The following is an 8,527-nucleotide window of genomic DNA, read 5'->3' on the forward strand; positions in this document are numbered from 1 at the left end:
TTGATGAATTTGAAAGATAGAGGAAGATTCTCAAGCCATCTGGTTCAAGTTTCTTTGTGTCTTTAGATTCCTCCTATGTTAGTTTCCTTGAGGAAGTTTTGGGAGTTGTTAGGTTTTGGCAAGAACCATCCTTACAACACAGGCCATTAATACCCACTTGAGGTCTAAAGAATCAGGTCTCAGAGTTAGCCTGTCGTTTTCCCCATCCTCAGGTAAAGCAAGCACGTCTCTAACTGTGGTTCCTAACTCACCACATTAAGATGACCTAGGTGAGTGAGAGGGTGGACAGAGTACATATTGAAGATGGGGTTCCTCAGGCTCTCCCCCAGTCCTAACAAAGGTGGGCCTAGTGACTTTCTTTTGTCTTTCTTCTATTCCAGATACATTCTGGATTATTCTAATGCACACTCAAGTCTGAAAACCTCTTGATTATGGAAAATTGCTTCTATTATTATCATTTTTGTGTGCAGAAGCAGAGCTTTTGTCTGGGCAGCCCAGAGGGTGGGCATATAAACTTCTGGAAATTTCTCAGCTTGATTATTACCTGAGCTCACATCAGATAAACCGGAATCCATGCTCCCATGGGGACCCGTCATCTTTTAATCAAACATCTACCCCAGTTAGGAGAGTTGGAAAATAAACATCTCCACTCAAGGCGGAATCCCAGTTCCATTATCAGCTTAGTACCACAGGGACCCTTCCAAGAGTCACACACAAGTAAGCAAACCACCAAGAGCCTGTGCCCTGCATGCCACCACAGAGATACCTTCTGGAGTGTCAGAAGAGTGACACCAAAAACCTGACCTATGCCAGATGTTGAGGGTTAGTGGGGGAGATCAACGGGGACCAAAGGTGGGAGGGAGGTAGAGAAGCCTTACTTCATTTTGGAGATCCTTCCCCAAACATGAAGATCCCATTTCAGGGATCTGTGACACACCAGGCACTCGGCACTTCCAGATGTTTTCTGGTCTCAAAGGCAGGGCAGATGAAAAGAAGAGCACTGGAGGTAGTGCCACTTCTAAGGAGAAGCTGTCTGGTTCATCCTGTGAAAGTATTTCTTTCTCTACTCAAGAGCTTGAAGGGGGCAGGTTGTGGGGAGCAGTGAGAAAAGATTTTTCTCCTTCAGAGAAAAATGGAAACAGAGCAGGCATAAATGATTTCCATCACGGGGAACTGATGATTTGAGAAGATATTTGCCCTATGCAGATAATGTCGGAGGAAGTCAAAGGTATAGGGTTATTAGAGAGGGACACAAACAAATACTAGGAAGTATTTTTCTCAAATGCCCATTTCTTAAAGATTTCAGCAGGCTTCTGGGAATGTCTGGCACCTTCTCCATATAGCAAAACCAAGAGCGTTTTGAGGGGATTGTTCTGGAACCCTTTCAAAGCTCCTGTTGATGCAGACACTTGCAGATGTCTCCTCCATCTGCCAGGGATTTTGAACACTGGGGAATGTAGCACCATATGCTAGGAGCATGGAGCCCTGTGAGCAGAGTCTAAGAGTTTGGTATCTGATGTGCACCAAACATCACTTCCACTTTCCCTGCCCCAACGGCCCCTGTCTTTCCACTTGGAGACTGTTCTGCTCTGCAGAGAGTCTAGGTGACTTTTTTGCTGGGAGAGAGGTCTCAATTTCTCCCTTTAAAAAAAATTTCACACAAGTTACTCTTATTTCCCTGGTTCCTTTGGAAGAAAATGTGCTGAACACTTGGTTCTCTCAAGTGGCCTCCTGACTGCTTTTGGCATATTTCGGGGAGAAACAGAGCTTAAATCAGCCAAATCCTACTGCTACCTGTTTTGGTAAATAAAGTTTTATTAGAACATAGCCATACCCATTGATTTACTTGTTGACCCTAGCTGCTTTTTAGCTACAAAGGCGGAGTTGAGTAGTTGCAACAGGGACTGTATGGAATACAAAGGTGAAAACATTTTCTATTTGGCCCCTTATGGAAAACGTTTTCTAACTCCCTGCTTAAATAAAGGAGGCAGAGCAGCTAAATAAATGGATCAAAGCTGCTGAAACATGGGTCAGAGTAGCTGAAAAATAGGAACTTCAAAGAATTAAACGAGGACAACTAGATTTCTGATCCTGAGAGCAGAAGAGCAAGAGAAACGGCTGGTTTGCAACACATGAAGGGATACATACTGGGTACTTTTCATGCGCCTGACTACTTTGCCAAGCACTCTACATACATTCTCTCTTTTAAACTCCACAAGTGAGGTACTATGATTGTAATCATTTTACAGCTGTGAAAATGGAGGCCTGAGGCCGGGCGCGGTGGCTCAAGCCTGTAATCCCAGCACTTTGGGAGGCCGAGACGGGCGGATCACGAAGTCAGGATATCGAGACCATCCTGTCTAACACGGTGAAACCCCGTCTCTATTAAAAAATACAAAAAACTAGCCGGGCGAGGTGGCGGGCGCCTGTAGTCCCAGCTACTAGGGAGGCTGAGGCAGGAGAATGGCGTAAACCCGGGAGGCGGAGCTTGCAGTGAGCTGAGATCCGGCCACTGCACTCCAGCCTGGGCGACAGAGCGAGACTCCGTCTCAAAAAAAAAAAAAAAAAAAAAAATGGAGGCCTGGAGATGTTGAATCACTTGCTCTGGTCATCCAGCTGACAAGTGGTAGGGTGAAAATTGGAACACAGGGGTGACTTCAGAGCCGAAAGTCTCGACCATGAGGCTATCCTGTTGACAGGTTCCATGTCATAGGAAGCATGCAATGCCTGCTTTTTCAACTTATCAAAGCAGTGACACCCAAAGTCTTAGCATGGGCTGCAGCTACAGCAGGATCCCAAGAAACCGGGATTCCCTCAGTCTTTGGGAGGCCCCCGAAGCTGCACTGAAAATGTTCTGGTGCAAGGTGGGGAGGGGAAGGCTTCACTGCCCAGTCATAATTGCTTCCCTTGGCTTCATTACTAGGTTTTAAGAGGAGGAAAATCTAATATTGCCAGTCACACTGCTGCTTGCTATTTTGAAAATTTGGTAGGGGATAAGGTTGAAACATCCAACATTTAACCCTGAAACTGGCACACTAAATAACTCTTTTTCATGTTTCTGCATGGTCTTTCATCCAAAACTCTCAGACGACTTCACAAGCGGTTACTATTTACTATTATATTACTCCCTTGGGAACTATAATGGAGTGTGGCTGCTTCGAGACTCGAAGAGTCCCTTTAAATTGTATAATTTTCTCCTGGCTCTTTCTGGCTAAAGCACGCACTTCACTAATATTTGAAAGAAAAAAATATGGTGAACCTATTTTTTGCTTGTTTGTTTAGATTGGCGTTTGCCTAAATTAGTATTTCAGGCACGGCTTGGGTTCAAAAAACTATTGTTTACGCTACTGGGCATAGTTAAAAGAAAGAAAAAAATACCCTCCAGGGCAAACTAAAAGCCAAATAGCACTCAATCCACAATCTCCTTGTAAGGACTGATGAGTGCCAAAACACAAGACCCAAGTTCAGTGTCAGCAGCAGGGGTGGTGGTCGCAGGCTTAGCTTTTCATTTTAATGGGGAAGTTGGACATCCTCAGATCCCATCAACCAAGAATTACATGTAACTATAATAATTTAATGAGCCACAACTCTGTATGAGGAGCTGTACCAGTGGCCTCTAAAGGGTGAAGCGTGAAGAGTAAAACTTCTGATTTATGCTTATTTTTCATCTCATCTTGTTAAATTATTCTTGGTTAAATTATTCTTTATAATGTACATATCATGTTCAATAATGCATGACTATGATATTAAAAGCAGATATTCAACAATTTTTAAATGCAGGGGTGTGTAGATAAAACTCACCCTTTTTTTTTTTTTTTCTTTTTTTTTTGAGACAGAGTCTCGCTCTGTCACCCAGGCTGGAGTGCAGTGGTACGATTTCGGCTTGCTGCAACCTCTGCCTCCCAGGCTCAAGCAATCCTTCCACATCGGCCTCCTGAGTAGCTAGGACTACACGCACGTGCCACCATACCTGGCACATTTTTGTATTTTTTATAGAGATGGGGTCTCACCATGTTGCCCAGGCTGATCGCGAACTCCTGAGCTCAAGGAATTCACCTGACTCAGCCTCCCAAAGTGCTGGGATTACAGATGTAAGCCACCATGCCCGGCCAAAACTCACCCTTTTACATGTCTTATCTCAGCATTTGAGCAGTACTAGACCCTCGGAGTGGCAAACTGGATGCCTGGGTGGACCATCCACTATGGTTAAGTGTCACCGCGTGAAAATGAGGACGCAGCTTGTTCTAATCTTTAGGTTTTTCAAGAGAAGCTGAAAGTTAATTTTTATGTGAAATCTTGTGATGTATGTGTGAAATCTCACTATATTTAAATACGGGAAACTTTTGAAGGCAACACTGTGCTGGCCAAAAAAACTTCACATCTGTGGACCAGATTTGGCCCGCGGACCACTGGCTTTCAATCTCTACATTGGATGTTATATCAAGATTTCTGTGGTTAGATTTGCAAAATGCAACACAATGGCATCCTTCTTCAATATTCTTGATGAAGGTCAATATTAAATGCTCGGAGAGTAGTGTCAGAATGGAAGCTATTTAGCTTGGTTTAAATGACTACTCGCCCAAATCACCAGCCTGTGGGCCTTCTGTGCTCCTCACATTACAATAACCTATAGAAGCGTGGTTGCTAAGAACATACACTGGGGAAAGCTGCATAGGTCCATTTGATCATGCGCCAGAAACTGTAAAAGGCAGGTATTGCTGTTATTCCCATTTTATGTGTGAAAACAATTGAGGATCTGCAAGGTTAAGAAAATTGCTCAGGGTCATATAGCCAGTGGGGGGACAGGTGCTGTCACTGACTTTAAAACTGAAATGGGCTCAAGCCTGTAATCCCAGCACTTTGGGAGGCCGAGACGGGCAGATCACGAGGTCAGGAGATCGAGACCATCCTGGCTAACACGGTGAAACCCCGTCTCTACTAAAAAATACAAAAAACTAGCCGGGCGAGGTGACGGGCGCCTGTAGTCCCAGCTACTTGGGAGGCTGAGACGGGAGAATGGCGTGAACCCGGGAGGCGGAGCTTGCAGTGAGTTGAGATCCGGCCACTGCACTCCAGCCTGGGCGACAGAGCAAGACTCCGTCTCAAAAAAACAAACAAACAAAAAAGACTCCGTCTCAAAAAAAACAAAAAAACAAAAAAACAAAAACAAAAAAACTGAAATGGTTTCTACCACATTTCATGACTAGGTCCACATCACCCCTACACCAAAAAACAAAAACAAAAACAAAAACAAACTGTAGATTTTGCTTTTTCTATGACGGGTACAACAACAATTTTAGGATTCAGGATGTTTATGGTAGGACTGTTTTTTTTAAAACCCCATGCTCTGTTGAAATATTTCAAACGGCACTGGTTTCATCAGCCACATAGGCACAGAGGTCTCATTTTATAATCATGTGCTCTGATAAACAGCATCTCCCCTGAGGAGGCACTGTGGCTTCTCTCCCGATTCCCTGTCCTGCCCTGGGCAATCTGAGGCTTCTGGGCCCTTTTGGACCCTCCCACTCATCCCTCCCTCCCTGCACTCCATCACCTTTCTCCCCCACCAACACCCAACCCTAGCCCTGGTTTAGCTGGACCTTGGCCATCTCCCTTTGTTGCCTCCACAGTGGGAGGGAACTGGAAGGTGGGGCAGGTCAGGGCTCCAGCTGTATGGGAAGGAGGTTTGGGGGACCTTGTATAGAGACAAGACCCTGGACACAGGCTTAGGGGGCTGGGGTGGTTGGGGTGGGGTGAGGGTGAGAAGCAGTGAGGGAGGCCTGAAATGCAGCCTGGCCCCTCTCATACCATTTGGACACCTGATGCAGAATGAGGGCTGCCATTTGGACAGGCTTGAGCCAAACCCCATTCCTGGGAGTGAGGCATCCCTGCTGTGTCTGAACCACCCCACAGAGGATCTTTCATCCCCAAAAGGGAATTCACTACTTTCTTGGCAATCACTTCCAGGCTTAACTAACTACCCTTAACAGGAGCAGGTTCATTCTCAGCTCCAGCAGAAACTCTTCCTGCTTTGTTTTTCTTCAGTATCTCTTGAGAGACCCAGGAGGGATAGGAGTCTCTGCCCTCCACATACTAACCTTTGATAAAATGGAGGGCAACAGAGCAGAGTAACTAAGAGCATCACACAGAGCTAAGTTTGAGTCTCAGAGCCTTCACACGCTGTGTGACCTTGGGCAAGTTACATAGCATCTCTGAACCTCAATTTCCTCATCTGTAAAATGGGGTGAAACACAGTATGTTTAAGAGAAACAGAAGCATACATCCATATAAAAACTTGCTCATAAGTACTTATAGCAGCATTATTCATAATAGCCCCAAAGTGTAAACAACTCAAATGTCTATTAAGTGATGAGTGGATAAACAAAATGTGGTATGTCCATACAATGACTACCATGCAGCTATCAAAAAGATGAAGTACTGATACATGTTCCAACATAGATGAATTTTGGAAACATTATGCTCAGTGAAAGAAGTCACATTGTATCTATACATAATATAGACAGGACCCCGATCCCCACAACTTGAGACAGTCAGTGTGGTTTTCAGAAACAGAAGGAAAGGGGCATATTTTCCTGGAGACACGTTGGCTGGACCTGAAACTCCCCTGTAGCCTCTGTTTCCCTCAAGACCTGCTAACCAGAGACACGAAGGTGGATTACTATCCAATTTCATTTGCTACTGGCTGGACAAATCTCCCTGTTCATTTGTTGTATCAATAAATTAGGGTGGAATATTAGACACATTATGTGTCTATACACAATATATAACATACTATGATAATGATGATATATCTTTATGGGATTATTACTATACATTGTCATAAGTAATAATATATGTTACATGCCATATAATACATTCAGTTGCATAATATATAATTATTATGAAATATGATATTAGTAGTAGTGTTCACCCTATGACTGGTCTTCCTTTTAACCTTTCTGAATTTGGAATGGTTTCTCCAATTCTTTGAACGTTTGCCGGCCCCTGATATATTTGGAAAGAAAATAGCTCTGAATTTGGAGAAATTAAATTACAGTAATGACTCTAATTCAACTGCCTCGTGTAGCTCAAGCCAGAAGATAGAAAAAATACCCCAGGGCGCTCCTACGGCTGCTCCTGGGAGCCCCGCAAGGGGGCCGGGAGGAAGCGGTGGACACGCTGCTGAGGGTCCCGGCGACACGCCAGGGGGCCCCCGGGGCAGGGCCCTGGCCCGATGCAGATAAAGGGACGTTTCTTCCCAGCCTCTCTGGAATGCCCGGCTGCCTTTTGAAAGGGGATCCCCCGGACTCCGGTCCATATCTGGGGCTTCTCCCTCCTTGCTGTTGATCCGAGAGAGCTGCCGCAGGTGTCCCATTTTCATTAAAATGCACATCAGAGCGCCTACTGGAGCTGGTAACAAAGACAACATTGAAACCGGGTGTCCGCCTTCCGTGGCCAAGCAGGGGGCAGGACAATGATTTCCCCAGGATGTGTTCGCTGCCTGGCTTCCCTACAGAGCGCTCCGTCAGGACTCAGTCATGGGTGAATGCCGGGCTTCTGAGAAACCCCAGCTGAGCCGCGTTGCTGCAACTTCAGAACTGTTTCTCCAAGTGAGGGAGGAGGCCTTCTGGAAGGAGGCAACAACAGTTCCCCGATCCCCACAGCTTGAGACCGTCAGTGTGGTTTTCAGAAACAGAACTAAAAGAGCGTATTTTTCTGAAGACCCGTTGGCTGGACCTGAAACTCCCCTGTAGCCTCTGTTTCCCTCAAGGCCTGCTAACCAGAGACCTGAAGGTGGATTACTATCCAATTTCATTTGCTATTGACTGGACAAATCTCCCTGTTCATTTGTTGTATCAAGAAATTAGGGTGGGGAAAAAAAGGAAATAGTCTTACTTTGCAGGTATCTTTAGGGTGCCTGGAGGTTGTACCTGACATGGTAACAACTTTCTTATAATGAAATTTGTGTGTCCCAGAACACAGGACTGATGAGTAGAGGATGGGCTGGACTTCTGGGCTTGTTTTTTTCTGTGCTCCCTTGACTGGGCATTCTTTTTTTTTTTTTTTTTTTTTTTTTTTTTTTTGAGACAGAGTCTCACTCTGTTGTGGTGCAGTGGCACTATCTCGGCTCACTGCAACCTCTGCCTCCCAGGTTCAAGTGATTCTCCTGCCTCAACCTCCCAAGTAGCTGAGATTATAGTCATACGCAACCACGCCTGGCTAGTTTTTGTATTTTTAGTAGAGATGGGGTTCCACCATGTTGGCCAGGCTGGTCTTCAACTCCTGACCTCAAGTGATCCGCCTGCGTCAGCCTCCCAAAGTGCTGGGAATACAGGTGTGAGCCACCGTGCTTGCAAAGCATGGTTTGCCCAACCATTCGTGGCAGCTCCGGGTGTATGGTTCACCTCCTCCTCTCCACTGATTTTGAAAACTGAGGCTTAGAGATATTAAGTGACTTTTTCCAAGGTCACATAGCCAGATAGCCACAAAGCTTTACCATTGTCGTCATCCACGGAGGCTGGTTCCA

Source organism: Macaca mulatta, chromosome 2 (assembly GCF_049350105.2).
Source record: "Macaca mulatta isolate MMU2019108-1 chromosome 2, T2T-MMU8v2.0, whole genome shotgun sequence".
Classification (NCBI taxonomy): domain Eukaryota; kingdom Metazoa; phylum Chordata; class Mammalia; order Primates; family Cercopithecidae; genus Macaca; species Macaca mulatta.